The following is a 17,344-nucleotide window of genomic DNA, read 5'->3' as shown; positions in this document are numbered from 1 at the left end:
ATTGATGGTGGAGGAAAAAGGAAATTAGTGGGAATAGTAAAGGAAAATTGAGGCGGTATGGGTAGTGAAAGGGAAGTTATGTTTGTAATTGGAGGAGTAAAAGAAAAATAAGAGCGGGTGAAGTGAATATGTGTTGTGGTGAAAAAGGGTGGGTAAAAGGGGTTATATAGGAGAAAGAAAGGGGGGGAACACATGGAATAGAGGAATGGGGAGGGGGTATTTAAATTGAATTGAATTATGGTGGATGGGAGTTGGGGTAGGTGAAAATCGGGAATTGAAGGGGGTAAATGGGGAGTGGGTGTGTGTAACAGTAATTTGAGGGAGAGAAGGGTGGGGAATGGTTGAAACTGATGAGGAAGTGAGTTGGTGGGTGTAGGGCCAATGAATATTCAATTTTCAAAATTCAAACCCCTTCTTGAAACAAACAACCAGGCACTAAACGCCAGCCTCAACGTTTAGCACTGATAGCACTTTTTTTTTGGAATCAAAATAGCCTGGCGCTAAATGCTAGAACTTACGTTTAGCGCCGCCGGGGTAGAGAAGGCTTCACAAGTGTTAGCCACCTTAGCGCTAAACGCCCAGCTTGGCATTTAGCGCCACTAACAGAGCGGTTGATTCTTGGGATGCGTGCTTATTGGCACTAAATGCCCAGCCTAAAGTTTAGCACCACCTCCACAGTGAGCTCACCTTAAAATATGTGCCATTCTGGTGCTAAATGCCAAGTCAGGGCATTTAGCGCCGCACCTTCAATAACCTCCTTGAATTTTGTGCCTCCCCTAGTGCCAAATGCCAGGCCCAACGTTTAGCGTCAGGGCACCCGAACCTAATTTTCCATAGAGAGTGCTATTTTCCTTCTGATTCTACCTGTTTCAATACTTTGCATGACTAAAACACATATAAAATGATGGAAAACTTTAGAAAATTAGAAGAAAATAATTAAAACGAAAATCAAAATAACTGTAAAGCTAAGGATATAGATAGTTAGGTTGCCTCCCAACAAGCGCTTCTTTAACGTCACTAGCTTCATAGTCAGCTCTACTAAGTCGACTGATGAGCAGACCTCTGGCCATTGATAGTGAATCTTCTATCTTAGTTTTCTTCCTGAAGTTCCATATGACCATACGACGACACTCTGGTTACCACAAAAGGTCTTGACCACTGGAATTTCAACTTCTTGGGAAAGTGTTTTAGCCTTAAGTTGAATAGTAAGACTTTCCGGGCTGGCTCAAAAGCTCTGGTGGCTGTCTTCTTGTCATGCCACGCCTTGGTCTTCTCTTTATAGAGCCTGGAATTCTCATAAGCTGAATTTCTGAACTCATCAAGCTCATTCAGTTGAAGGAGCCTCTGTTCTCCTGAAGCTTTGGCATCAAAGTTTAAGAACCTTGTTGCCCAATATGCTCTATGCTCCAACTCCACTGGAAAGTGATAGGCTTTACCATAAACCGACTAATATGGGGACATACCAATAGGAGTCTTGAATGTCGTCCGGTATGCCCAGAGAGCATCATCAAGCTTCCTCGCCCAATCCTTCCGTGAAGTACTAATGGTCTTCTCTAGAATTCTCTTGAGTTCTCTGTTAGAGACCTTAACCTGTCCACTTGTCTGTGGGTGATAAGGGGTTGCCACCTTATGACGGACTCTATATCTCTGCAGAAGTGAGTCTAACTGTCTATTGCAGAAGTGGCTTCCTCTATCACTAATTAGTGTCCTAGGGACACCAAATCGACTGAAAATATATCTCTGAAGAAAGCTCAACACCATTTTGGCATCATTAGTGGGTAATGCCACTGCTTCCACCCACTTGGACACATAATCAACTGCCACCAAAATGTAAGTGTTTGAGTATGAGGGTGGGAAAGGCCCCGTGAAGTCAATACCCCACACGTTAAACAACTCAATCTCCAATATTCTTTGTTGTGGCATCTCATGGTTATTGGAAAAATTCCCAGCTCTCTAACACTTGTCACAGTTCCTTACAAAATCTCAAGCATCTCTAAAGAGAGTTGGCCAATAAAAACTACTCAGGAGGACTTTAGTTGTTGTCCTCTCACCACCAAAGTGGCCACCGTACTCGAAACCATGACAATGCCAGAGAATCTACTGTGTTTCCCCATCTGAGACACAACGCCAGATTATACCATCTGAGCATATCTTAAAAAGATAAGGTTCTTCCCACAAGTAGTACTTAGCATTATTTAAAAGCTTTTTAACCTGCTGTTTGGTGTACTCCTTGGGGATGAATGATGAAGGAAAATTGTCGGTTAGGAATTTTCTTCTCAATAAAAGGATCTCTTCATTGCAAGTATAGTTCCAGACCAACAATCGACCCACATCAAAGTTTAATTTTGTTTCTCACAAGTGCAAACCAATAAAAATCGAGAGTAATTAAATCTCAGGTCATCTCTAAAAGGAATTGCAGTGAGGTATGCATGTTATCAGTTATGAGGTTCAATGGGTGGTTTACAAATAAGAAGACAAGAATCTAAATAGCAAGAAAATAAACCAAATAACTAAAGATAGCAAATACTAAAAAGAGGCATTCATGGCAAGAATTGAGAATCAAGGTTTTCTAACCTAGCTAGTCATTAATCATAACACAATAATTAATAAGAGCTAAGCCTATTACGTTATCTTCGCATTGGAAGAAAGTCAAATATGCCTAGTTAACCCCTATCCATAAGTAATGTCAATGGAAACAAGATTAACTAACAACCCTAGATCACCAATCCAAATTGGGTATTAATGATTCAAGACTACCAAGCTTCTTTTCCAAGCAAAGAATGCTAAAAAATCTACTCTAAAACTAATCCAAGCATTTTATCAAACACTTGGTGTGCATAAAAATAAAAGCATAATAAATTGCAAGAAATATAAAATCTAAAGCTACCAAATGCAAGATAACAATAATAACAACTCAATTAAACAATAAGAAATATAAAAAGACATCAATTGCATTAAATAAAATGAAAATTAACAAGAGTTCAATAACCTAAAAGTGACATAAAAAGGAAAATTAACAAGAAGAACTAAGAGAATAAAGATGTAAGAACAAGAAATTGCAATGAGAACCAATTAAAAACAAGAATTAAACCCTAAATCTAAGAGAGATTAACCTAATTCTACCCTATTTCTAAAAGAGAAGCTCCAGCTTCTCTCTAGAAATCTACCCTAAAACATGTTTTTAACCTAACCTAATTGCTCCCCCCTTGTTCCATCTTGAATTCTACCTCAAATACTTCAAAATTGAGTTGGATTTGGGCCTCAATGAGCTCAGAAATCGCCCCCAGCGTGTTTCTTTAATGAGGTCACGTGACAAGTGTCACGCGTACACGGGATGTCACGCGTACGCGTGGCCTTGCATTCACCAAATCCTTATTTTTCATGAATTCTCCATCTTGCATGCTTTTTCTTCACTTCTTTGATCCAATCCTTGCCTCCTAAGCCTGAAATTACTGAACAAATACATCAAGGCATCGCGGAATCAAAGTGAATTAAATATAGCAATTTAAAGGTCTAAAAAGCATGTTTTCACTCTTAAGCACAAATTAGGAGAAATTCACAAAATCATGCTATTTCATTGAATAAATGTGAGATAAGTTGATAAAATTCACTAAATTCAACACAAGATAAACCACAAAATTTGGGTTTATCAATGAACCACATGGTCTTGTAGTTTGCAATGTCTGTAAACCACGGAGCCCTCTGAATCTTAAAGAGTTGCTCATTCGGGAAGGTCTCAATCACAAGGGTGGGTTGTTGCATTCCCTCTTCAAGCTCAATCATGGAAAGATGGTTAGCCACTTGATTCTCTCACCCTTTTCTGTCTCTAATCTCAATGTCAAATTCCTAAAGAAGGAGCACCCACCTGATTAATCTTGGCTTAGAATCCTGTTTGGTTAGAAGGTACCTAAGAGCAGCATGATTAGTATAAACAATAACTTTGAAACCAATTAAAAGGACCTAAACTTATCAAATGCATAAACTACAGCTAATAACTCTTTTTCTGTAGTTGTTGATACGTGGATTTTTGTATCTCTACAAATTTCCTTCGGCAAGTATACCGAATTTGTTATCAAGTAAAAACTCACAATAGAGTGAGGTCGAATCCCACAGAGATTAACAGATTAAGGAAGCAATAGTTGATTGATTATTCTAGTTAGACAAGCATAATTGAGAGATAATCAACAAAAAATATAAATGACATAAAAGTAAAGAAAGCAATAAAGTGCAAGAAAGTAAATGGCAAGAAAAGTAAAGTGCTGGAAAATTAAAGAGTAAGAAAAGTAAAGTACGGGAAAGTAAAGTGCAAGAAAGAAAAGTACAAGAAAGTAATTATAAGAACTAAAAATAAAATGAACATTGGGATAGAGAGATATTGAATTCTCCGGATCAATTACTTTCATCTCATCTTAAATGATGCAACCCATTAATCTTTTGGTAATCATGAGTGATTGAATCCCAATTCCTTGGCAATTCAATCTCTCTAAACCTGAACAATTTCTAATTCCTTAATCTAATTGCTCATGAGAAGAGATGAAGCTTGGTCACTGATTATACCACACACCTTCATAGATCCAAGAATTAGGAGAATCACATGTCACTATATCCGACCAACCTCAAACCTAATCCAATGTGAGAAAGATTTCAAGCATGGTTCTATGATTCCTTTTCCAAGGTAATCACAAAACCCAGGTACATTCAATTTCTTTCCCAAGACAATTGAATGCTGATAAACCCCAATTTTGTGATTTATCTTGTGTTGATTTTAGGGGATTTTATCAACTTTTCTCACATTTATTCAATGAAATAGCATGGTTTTGTAATTCTCCCTAAATTTATGCTTAATTGTGAAAACATGCTTTTTAAGCCCTTAAATTGGTAATTTTAATTCACCTTTGATTCTACTAGATGCCCTGATGTGTTTGTTAGTGAATTCAGGTTGAAAAGGGCTAGGAATGGATCAAAGGAGTGAAGAAAAAAGCATGCAAAGTGGAAAATTCATGGAAAAAATAAAGATTTGGAGTGCATTCATCGACGCGCACGCGTGACAAACGTGCACGCGTGGAGATGAGGTCGCCAGGCAACGCGTACGCATGACATGACGCGTACGCGTGAAAAGCAAAATTCCAAGCGACGCGTACACGTGACCCATGCGTACGCGTCACAGCTCGAATGTGACCTCATTAAAGTGAAAACGCTGGGGGCGATTTCTGAGCTTCCAGGCCCAAATCCAACTGATTTCAGAGACTATTTCATATAGAGTTGAAGATTGGACAAGGGGAAGCACTTAGATTAGTTATGATGAGCCTTTAGTTAGTTTTCTAGAGAGAGAAGCTCCCTCTTCTCTCTAGAATTAGGTTAGGATTAGGTTAAATTCTCTTAGATGTAGGGTTAATTTCTTGTCTTCATCTTGTTTTCTTTACAATTCTTTATTGTAGTGTCTTGATTTTCCTATGTCTTCTTGTTAATTTCTTATTTTAGTTACTTTTATATTTATGAACACTCTTGTCAATTTCATTTCCTTTAATGTAATTTGAGGTATTTCATGTTAATTTTGCTTCTTTTAGTTGTTGTTGTTGATTTCTTGTATTGGGTAGTAGTAGATTTTCCTAATTCTTGCAATTTATAATGCTTTTCTTTTATGCCTTCCAAGTGTTTGACAAAATGCTTGGTTGGATGTTAGAGTATCTTTTTGAGCATTCTTGGCTTGGAAGGAGAGAAATTAGGCAAGCTTGAGTCATTAATACCCAATTTAGATTGGTGATCTAGGGTTGTTAGTTAATATTATTTCCATTGACTCTAATCTCTTGCTACTTCAATTAGTAGGTCGATTAGGACTTTTGGATTAAGATTAACTAGTCTTATTTGACTTTCTCTCATGTGAAGATAAGATGACTAAATAAGATAAGCTCTTGATAAATATTGTATGATCATTAATGACTAAGATAGAAAGCTTAACTCTCAACCCTTGCCATGAATATCTCTCTTTAGTAATTATTTCTTTAATTGTTTGATTTACATTTCTTGCACTTTTACCACCCCACCCCTTTTGATACCATAACCAATAATACGCATACCTCACTGCAACTCCTTGAGAAGACGATCCGAGGTTTAAATACTTCGGTTATTTTTATATTGGGGTTGGACTTGTGACAACCAAAAACACATTTTAAACTTTGATTGAGGAGTGGTTGTTGGTCTAGACTATGCTTGCAACGAGACAATACCATTTTTAATGAGAAATTCTAGATCAACATAAATTCCTCTATCAAGTTTTTAGCGCCGTTGCCAGGGATTTGCAATGCTTGTTATTGGTTATTGTACATATGTTAATATTGTAAATATCTTGATTTTTAGTTGTTTTGTTAGTTTTGCTAGTCGTAGGACTTTGTCTCTCTTTGTTTCTTATTAGTTTTATTTTTATTTTCTCTTTTCACTATGAATTCTCACCCTTTTGGCTATGAGTTTGGTTCAAGTTATGTTGTAGGGAATGAAAGCTACAATGACAACATGCATCAAGGATGGAACAACCAAAGATGGGAGGAGTCTCAAGGAATTGATCACTCTTCGTGACAACAACCTCCTCCGGTTCCTTATAGGTATAACTCCACCTGTAATGCATACCAATCTAATAGATGTGGTGACCCTCATTGTGGTTGTCAACAACCACCGCCACATGCCTATGAACCACCCCCTCAACCTAGTTTTGAACCACCATACTCACAAGCCCTCTATCACCAAACACCTCCATATGACCCTAATTCTTATCCACCATACCAACCACCTTTTGAGCCATATGAATCATACATAGAACCACCACAATTTCAACACAATTACTCCTAAGAACCACCTCAATATATACCACCTTCCAACTATGAACCCTTTCTCCCAAACAATGAACCCTCTGATGACAAGTCATCTTAGCCTAGTTTTACTAGTGCTTTTCTTTGTTTTTAGTAGGTTTTATACAATTTCTTGCATTCTAAGTAAGTAATTTGGAATCGAATTCATATGTATTTAGATTCAATCAACCATGAGTAAATTGATGCATTTTCATGAGATTTTGTGCCATAATTGCTTGTATGTCAAGAATGATAACAAGTCTTATGATTTTAGCAAAGCTTTGATGTATTTGTTGATTGATGACAGGTGATCAAAAGGCTTGGAGGAAAGTTGAAGAAAGGGGATGGCAGAAGACAGCAAAACCACCCTGAGAAGAGTTCAAAATTTTACCCTGGAGAAGCCCAAGTTTGTGCCCAAGTTTGCGCCCAAGTTTGCCGCAAACTTGGAGGCAAACTTGGTGCAACAACTAACCTTGGAGGAGCCTAAGTTTGCGACCAAGTTTGCCTCAAACTTGGAGGCAAACATCGGCATATAACTTGTAACCCAAGGGAGGCCAAGTTTGCGTCCAAGTTTGCCTCAAACTTGGAGGCAAACGTTGGCATGAAATATGTACACCCAGGGGAGGCCAAGTTTGCGTCCAAGTTTGCCTCAAACTTGGAGGCAAACGTTGGCATAAGCATACGTCCCAGGGCTGGCCAAGTTTGCATCCAAGTTTGCCTCAAACTTGGAGGCAAACGTTGGCACTAAGTGTGATCCTGGAAGGGCAACGTTTGAGTTCAAGTTTGACCCCAAACTTGAACTCAAACGTGAATGACAGATGAAAAACCATTCTGCATAATTTCAAAAACCAACGTTTGAGTTGAAGTTTGCCTCGAACTTCAACTCAAACTTAAAGGCCCAGAGTCCGAATTGCAAAAGGGTTTTTCTCATAAACCCAGGAGCAACCAGCCAAGGCCCACATTCAAGGCTCCAAGACCATTAGAAGAAAGTGTATAAATAGAAGTTAGTTTGATTTAAGAAGGGGGTCGACTTTTACTTTTGAATTTACACCTCTTGGAGGATTTTACTTACTGTAACTTGGATTTGAGAGGAGAATTGAATTCTCTTCCTCTTTGGTTTCTTGTTTTCTTTTCTGCAAAGTTTTACTTGAGTCTTGAGTTTTGAGAATTGAGGAAATTCTGTCTCAATCTCACCTTGAGATCTCTATTTTCATTTCACTACACAAGTTGAGGAATTGAGATTTGAATTTATTTTCTCTACTGTTTGATTCTAAATTCTCTTGCAATTGATTTCTGATTTGGATCAAGGAAGGTAGTGAGATCTAGACTTAGTTTTCTAGTCTCTTAACCCCTGAGATCTGAAATTCCCTTTTAATTCTTCTGTTGAACGCTTCCTCAAGCCAATTTACATTTTCTGTTTGAGATCTGCTGCAATTAAATTCATCTTTTACTTTCCTATTTGTTGCAATTTACTTTTCTCTTGTTTAATTTCTGCAATCCCAATTACCAATTCCTTTTATAATTTAAGCAATTTACATTTCTTGCACTTTAAAGCTTCAGTCATTTATATTTCTTGCAATCTAAGTTTCTGCAATTTATATTACTTGCACTTTAAGATTCAGCTTCTTTAATTTCTATGCACTTTAAATTACTGCAATTATCCTTCTCCCTTTAAATTTCATGCAATTTAGCTTCTGTTGGATACAAATCACTCAAATCAACTCTTGTTCGCTTGACTAAATCGACCACTAAACTAAAATTGCTCAATCCTTCAATCCCTGTGGGATCGACCTCACTCATGTGAGTTATTATTACTTGATGCGATCCGGTACACTTGCCGGTGAATTTTGTGTTGGATCGTTTTCCACACATCAAGTTTTTGGTGCCGTTGCCGGGGATTGAATTAGATTGACAATGATTAAGTGAAGTGGAGATCTAGATCTAGCACTTTTTATTTTTCGGTTTCTTTATTTTTCTTTACTAACCCACTAACTGTTTGAATTTTTGCTTAAGCCAATTAACATTTCACTTCAGCAATGGATTGAAGTGTAATTGCCTTTCTAGTGTTGTGTGATTCTTCTTGTTTCGATTGTATGTCAGGTACAAGGAGAGTTATACCCACTTTTTGCGAACAAGACGAAAGAATCCTCAAGAGATTAAGAAGAGTTGAAAGAGGGAAGAACATTGTTGGAGAAGAGGATTCAGAAGAAGAATTCCAAGATATGGAGGAGCACTTAACAAATCCACCAAATCCACCAGAAGGAGCAGCCAATAACAACAATAATCCACCACAGAGAAGAGTTTTGGCTTCCTATACATTTGCAAATCCTAGACATTGTGGGAGTAGCATTCTCACTCCAAATGTTAATGCAAATAACTTTGAACTAAAGCCACAACTCATCACCTTGGTTCAAAATAATTATTCTTATGGAGGAGGACCACTTGAAGATCCAAACCAACACTTGTCTACTTTCTTGAGGATTTGTGACACTGTCAAAACCAAGGGTGTGCACCCTGACAGTTACAAGCTACTGCTATTTCCATTTTCTCTCAGAGACAAAACCACTCAGTGGTTAGAATCCTTTCCAAGAGACAGCATCAACAATTGGGATGATCTAGTAACCAAGTTCCTTGCCAAGTTTTACCCACCTCAAAGAGTTATTAGATTGAAGACTGAAGTACAAACATTCACACAAATGGATGCTGAACCCTTGTGTGAGGCATGGGAATGATACAAAGCTCTAATCAGGAAGTGCCCACCTGGAATGTTCAGTGAGTGGGATAGATTGCAGAATTTCTATGAAGGCTTGACATTGAAATCTCAAGAGGCTTTGGATTATTCAGCAGGAGGCTCTTTGCAACTCATGAAAACTGCAGAGGAAGCCCAAAATCTCATTGATATGGTGGCCAACAACCAGTATTTCTTTGCTCACCAAAGGCAACGCCAACCATCACAAAGGAAAAGAGTGATGGAGTTGGAAGGAGTGGACTCAATCCTAGCTCAGAACAAAATGATGCAGCAGCAAATTCAACAACAATTTGAGCAAATGGCCAAGAAGATTGACAATCTCCAAGTTGTAGCAGTCAACACAACCAACCATCAACCACATGGGGGCAAAATGAAGAGACTCAAGAGGAGCAGCAGCAAGAACAAGTCCAGTACATGCATAACCAAAGTTCTGGGCCAAATGAAGTCTATGGTGATACTTACAACCCCTCATGGAAGAACCACCCCAACCTCAGATGGGGAGACAATCACAATCAACCTCAACAACTATGGCAAAGAAACTCAAACCAAAACAGTTGGAAAAACACAAACCACAACAACCAGCAAAATAATAACCAAAACACATACAGAAAACCACAAAACACTTACCCCAACTCTAACCATCATCCATCCAATAACCAAGCCTCCAACCAAAATACTTACCCTCAACCCTCAACACCCCACAATCAACCAATCTCACAAGACTCTCAGAGGATTACCAATTTGGAGCTCTTGATGGATAAAATGATGAAATACCAAGAGATGACAACAAAGAACCAGGAAGCTTCCATGAAAAATATGGAAAGGCAAATTGGACAGATTTCCAAGCAACTCGCTACTGAGAGACCTTTAAGTTCACTACCAAGTGACACCATTCCTAATCCAAAAGAGGAGTGCAAAGCTATTCAGCTGAGGAGTGGGAAGATATTGGTGGACAACAAAGAAGCAACCAAGAAGCCTGAGGAAAGCAACAAAGAGCCAACAGAGAAAGAGGAAGCTAGCAACAAGGACACGACAACAAGCAAAAATGTCCCAGAGAAGCTCGAAAAGAAGGACAGCCAGCCACACAATTCAAGGGGAGAAAAGGAGGAACAAACCAAGGAACAAAGGCAGAGAGTGAACTTCACACCTCCATTGCCATATCCTCAAAGGTTCAGCAAAGAGACTAAGGACCAACACTTCCCTAAATTTCTTGAAGTCTTCAAGAAATTGGAGATAAACATTCCACTGGCTGAAGCACTAGAGCAAATGCCCCTATATGCCAAATTTCTGAAAGAGCTTATTAACAAAAAGAGGAGTTGGCATGAGAATGAAACTATAATGCTCACTGAAGAATGCAGGGCATTAATTCAAAAAGGACTTCCACCCAAACTTGAAGATCTTGGAAGTTTCTTTCTGCCTTGTACCATTGGAAGATTAAGCATCAACAAAGCAATGTGTGATTTAGGGGCAAGTATCAACCTAATGCCTTCCTCTTCGGTGAAAAAGCTTTGTATAGAGGAAGTGAAGCCAATACAAATGTCTCAAGAACTGGTGGACAAATCAGTGATATGTCCCAGGGGTGTGATTGAAAACCTTCTAGTTAAGGTGGACAAATTTATATTCCCTACAGACTTTGTGGTCATAGACTCAGATGAGGATGAAGGTGATTCCATCATACTTGGAAGACCATTCTTAGCCATAGCTAGGGCCATTATAGATGTAGAGCAAGGAGAGCTAACCCTCAGAATGCATGATGAAAGCATCACTCTGAATGTATTTCAAGAAACACAACTCGTTGATGAAAAGAAGAATTACATAAAAACTGACAAGGAAGACTTGCAATGGAAGGAAGGAAGCAACAAGACAACTAGTGATCACCTTCCAAAGCAAGAAACATACAACATAGCAAGAAAAAAAGGGAATGAGACAATGCAGAGTGATGATGGAACTCAAGAAGAAATTGAAGTGTTGACCACTAAGAAGGAAAATCCCAAAACAAAGTCCACTGTTAAAGAAGAAAGATCAACAAAAAGGAGAAAGAAAAGCAAGAAAAAGACTCAGAAGGGGTGGAAGAACAAGAAGATCCCAACAGAGGGGTTCTCCAAGGGTGATAAAGTGCAGTTAGTCTACCAACAACTGGGGGCAAGCCAACAAGCTAATGACTACTACACTGTCAGCAAAATACTCTCACTAGAGCATGCTGAAATTGAGCATCAAGGCACTAAAAGAAAGATCACAGTGAGGGGAGATAAGCTGAGACACTACAATCATCAACGACCCTAATGAGGGCCCAATGTCAAGCTAGTGACAATAAAAGAGCACTTGTTGGGAGGCAACCCAACCGGAGGTAACTATCTTTTCATATCTATTTCAATAAAAAGGTTAATTAGTTTTATCTATATTGCAAGAAGCTAAGTTTGGTGTTTCACACCAAAACAATCTAAGGGAGGATGAAGGATTCTAAGTTTGGTGTTTCACCAAAATTCCATCATACAATATATTCTCACCTTCTGCATAATGCTAGCTTCAAGCATTTAGACAAACTAATTAACTATTATGCTATTTTCAGTTTTATTGCTTTTGAAAAAAAAAGGGAAAAAGAGTTTCACACATGGTTAATATGATGCATGAGAACCATTGGCAAGGTACTAAGTTTGGTGTCCCCACACCAAAGTAAGTTCAAAGGCCCACAAAATAAATCATGCATGCTAACCATTCTTCAAGTGTTTGGGGAACAAGCAACTTTCAATATCACTGCAGAGTACCATACAAACTTTTGGGAAGATTTAGCATCATCAATCAAAGAGATGAAAGAGGAATGTGAAGACCAACAATGATGATGAGGAAGAGGACATCAAGTAAACTCCAAAAGGTTGTATTGTTCATTATCAGATATTGCTATGATTGAAAGTGGTATTATACCCCTATCTGTCTTTCTGTCTAGTATAGTTTTTCTGCAATTCAATAATCAAGATGCTTGATCATTTACAACACTATACTCTCCAAAACTTGTTTACACTCAATATTTCAAAAATGCATCACATGAAAGTTCTTTGAAAAGAGGATTGAGGAATTAAACAATTTTGAGGCAAGCAAAAGATTAGGAGAAGTGGTGGTTCTAGTTGTATGATTATGTATTGAGGTTGCATGCTTATGAAAACTTGCATGGGAGCTCATAGGCAGGACATAGAGTTCAAAGAAGTATCGTGGAGATTCTCAAACATTTATTGATCCAAGAAGCAGCAAACAAAAGAAAGAAAACACAAAAAAAATGAAAGGACATGGCCCAAGGCTCTGAGCATCAATTACTAGGCAGAAAAGAAAGAAGAAACAAAAACTCAAAGAGTTGTTATCCTAGTAAATGCTTGTGGTCGAATTGTGTCAAAGAGAGAGGCTTGAGCAAGTAAATCCTAAGGGGTGCTTCAACACCTAATACCTTAAAACCAACTGGTTTAGGAGTATTGATTGAAAGCTTATCTAAAGAGCCGCTTTGAGACATGACACTTAGAGTCAAGGCCAAAGCACAGAAACTATAAGCTGCTTCAAGGTGACTACCTATAGAGAGATCTCCATGATATCATTTGGATGAAAGTTCTAAGACCTAAGACTTCCAAGATGTAGGGACTAGTAAGCACTGAAGCCCTTGCATGAGCATATAATTTAGAGTTCACCCCACTGTCACTTAATCACTTCACTCACAGGATAGTACATGTAATTCCTCAAATCCATTCTAAGAGATAGAACCTTTGAGCATAATTCTTTTCTTGCTTGGGGACAAGCAAGTTTTAAGTTTGGTGGTGTGATGACAAGTCATCTTAGCCTAGTTTTACTAGTCCTTTTTTTTTGTTTTTAGTAGGTTTTATACACTTTCTTGCATTCTAAGTAAGTAATTTGGAATGGAATTCATATGTATTTAGATTCAATCAACCGTGAGTAAATTGATGCATTTTCATGAGATTTTGTGCAATAATTGCTTGTATGTCAAGAATGATAATAAGTCTTATGATTTTAGCAAAGCTTTGATGTATTTGTTGATTGATGACAGGTGATCAAAAGGCTTGGAGGAAATTTGAAGAAAGGGGATGGCAGAAGACAGCAAAACCACCCTGAGAAGAGTTCAAAATTTTACCCTGGAGAAGCCTAAGTTTGTGCCCAAGTTTGCGCCCAAGTTTGCCGCAAACTTGGAGGCAAACTTGGTGCAACAACTAACCTTGGAGGAGCCTAAGTTTGCGACCAAGTTTGCCTCAAACTTGGAGGCAAACGTTGGCATATAACTTGTAACCCAAGGGAGGCCAAGTTTGCGTCCAAGTTTGCCTCAAACTTGGAGGCAAACGTTGGCATATAACACGTCCCAGGGGAAGCCAAGTTTGCGTCCAAGTTTGCCTCAAACTTGGAGGCAAACGTTGGCATGAAATTTGTACACCCAGGGGAGGCCAAGTTTGCGTCCAAGTTTGCCTCAAACTTGGAGGAAAACGTTGGCACTAAGTGTGATCCTGGAAGGGCAACGTTTGAGTTCAAGTTTGACCCCAAACTTGAACTCAAACGTGAATGACAGATGAAAAACCTTTCTGCATAATTTCAAAAACCAACGTTTGAGTTGAAGTTTGCCTCAAACTTCAACTCAAACTTAAAGGCTCAGAGTCCGAATTGCAAAAGGGTTTTTCTCATAAACCCAGGAGCAACCAGCCAAGGCCCACATTCAAGGCTCCAAGACCATTAGAAGAAAGTGTAAAAATAGAAGTTAGTTTGATTTAAGAAGGGGGTCGACTTTTACTTTTGAATTTACACCTCTTGGAGGATTTTACTTACTGTAACTTGGATTTGGGAGGAGAATTGAATTCTCTTCCTCTTCGGTTTCTTGTTTTCTTTTCTGCAAAATTTTACTTGAGTCTTGAGTTTTGAGAATTGAGGAAATTCTGTCTCAATCTCACCTTGAGATCTCTGTTTTCATTTCACTACACAAGTTGAGGAATTGAGATTTGAATTTATTTTCTCTACTGTTTGATTCTAAATTCTCTTGCAATTGATTTCTGATTTAGATCAAGGAAGGTAGTGAGATCTAGACTTAGTTTTCTAGTCTCTTAACCCCTGAGATTTGAAATTCCCTTTTAATTCTTCTGTTGAACGCTTCCTCAAGCCAATTTACATTTTCTGTTTGAGATCTGCTGCAATTAAATTCATCTTTTACTTTCCTGTTTGTTGCAATTTACTTTTCTCTTATTTAATTTCCGCAATCCCAATTATCAATTCCTTTTATAATTCAAGCAATTTACATTTCTTGCACTTTAAAGCTTCAGTCATTTATATTTCTTGCAATCTAAGTTTCTGCAATTTATATTACTTGCACTTTAAGATTCAGCTTCTTTAATTTCTCTGCACTTTAAATTACTGTAATTGTCCTTCTCCCTTTAAATTTCATGCAATTTAGCTTCTGTTGGATACAAATCACTCAAATCAACTCTTGTTCGCTTGACTAAATCGACCACTGAACTAAAATTGCTCAATCCTTCAATCCCTGTGGGATCGACCTCACTCATGTGAGTTATTATTACTTGATGCGACCCGGTACACTTGCCGGTGAGTTTTAGGTGTTTGGAAATTCGTTTCCAAAATACACATCACCCTCTCTTCCCACACCACCTCCAATGGATGAATCTCTCCATGCCTTCATGCTAGAACAACAAAGAGATATTAGCTCTTACCTCTAAAGGCAAGAAGAGACACAAAAGGAATTCAAGAAGATAGAAGCCGTGATTGCTACCATAGTGGAAACCATTAGCAACATGGTATCCTCCTGCCTAAGCCTATACGATCAAGACACTCCCATTGTTGAACGTGGAGAAGCAATCAAGAAGCATAGTGAGGGAGTGAATCTGAAGTTTCAAGGTGAAGAAGAGGAGTTTAAGCAAGATTTGCATCAAGAGAAGGAAGCCGAGGTTATCGATGTTAAGGAAGTGGATAGAGAGTTGAGGAAAATTAATCAAGAAGTGGATTCCATCATTAGTGATTTTTTGTCCACATTGATCAATCTCCTTGATAATCTTATTGAGCTTTCTTCCATTGGACTAGAAAGCGATGTTAAGGAGGATGTGCAACCTCCAAGGCAAATGTTAAGTAATGAAGGATTGGAAGAAGTTGAGCAAGTGACAAGTCTTGTTATTGAAGATAATTCCGCACCAACTAATGTATTATTGGAGATTGTTGAATCGCCCTCATTGTGTTGTGAATTTGATGTTGAGGAGGCTAATGCACAACCTCCGACACATAACTTAAGCAATGCAGAATGTGAAGGAGAGGTTGGTGAACAAGGAAGTGAAATTGAAGATGCTTGTCAAGAGGTGGAGAAATTTAAAGAAGAGCACAAGGGAGCGGACCTTGTATTGTCAAAGTGTGGGGAGGTCCCCATTCCTAAGTCTCCATCATCCTTTACACCATTCAAGTGGATAAATCTCTTATCTCTAAGCTTTATCATTCCACTCGAATATGGGTTGCTTGAAATGGATGGTCAACTTAGAGCTCTTTGTGGATTGAGGAGTCAAAGAAAGTTGTGTAATGGTTGGAAAAATGATGATAGGCTAAGATTGAACCTTCAAGGCGTAGGCCCCAAGGGTGGAGGAATAATAAATTGAATGGGTCTAGGAAGATGTTTTGGTGTTTACTTGAGAATTCGGATCACTTGCCACCCAAATAGAATTGTCTTGATCAACATGAAGATGGGTGTAGAAACAGGGTTTGGGATCCGTGAATATGTGAAGATCAACTTCAGGAGCCCTTAGCTTGTGTGGAACTTCATCAAAGCTTGGTGCTAGTGATTTTGAATTTTGGAGCCTATTGGAAGTCCAAGCATTGGTGGAAGTTCAATGATGAATTCAAGCACAAGCCACATTGACAAGGATCCTCCCAATGGTCCAACTTAAGGACTTTAAATAAAAGTGCTAGGTGGGAGACACCCCACCATGGTAACTTCTTTCCATCCTCTTGTAGATATAATCAATGAATGAATTGAGTTACCATTGTAAGTAGTTTTCCTTAATTTCTATATTCTTTACATCGCTTTGATTGATAAGTTGTTTATTAGATTTATATTTTGATTAGATTAGTTGTTGTTAAATTGTGTTTTGCTTGGAGTGTAAGTTGTATTTGTTTTGTATTGAAAACTTTTCAAAAAAAAAGAGGAAAAGATTTGTTGTATTATTTGAATTCTAGTTGCTTTAAAATGCTTATAGTCCTTTCCTTTTACTCTTTTGTATGTTTTGTTTTGGTTGCTAGGTTGTTTGTTGGTTTTATATTTTGAATAAGGACGATTCTTTGAATTTGAGTTTTTGCTTGAGTTGCAAGTTTTCTCAAATTTTGTGAAAAGTCCTCAAAAATTAAAAAAATTTGTTAATTTGTATTTTGGTTAGTTTGGAGTTGTAGATAGTGTTAGGGAAAACTTTAAGCTCTGTTTTGGTGTTTCTAAAAAAAAGTATGGGCAGTCACGCGCAAGCGTGATCGACGCGTACGCATCGATGCGTCAGCGCAACCCCCATACATTTTCCAGAGAGTTGTGTGAAACTGGCACTGGAATTGTGCGTGTAGCAGGATTTCATCCCACGCGTACGCGTCACCGTGCATTCTCTTCCTTCACGTGTTAGCGTCAACGACGCATACGCATCGATGCTTATTCTGTCCAACAACGCACACGCGATAGTGACGCGTACGCGTGTATTTAAATTCAATGATACCCCAGACGTGTGAGCCCTAGCCATTTCGC

The sequence above is a fragment of the Arachis hypogaea genome, chromosome 12 (assembly GCF_003086295.3).
Source record: "Arachis hypogaea cultivar Tifrunner chromosome 12, arahy.Tifrunner.gnm2.J5K5, whole genome shotgun sequence".
NCBI classification, from domain to species: domain Eukaryota; kingdom Viridiplantae; phylum Streptophyta; class Magnoliopsida; order Fabales; family Fabaceae; genus Arachis; species Arachis hypogaea.
This window is presented reverse-complemented; position numbering follows the sequence as displayed.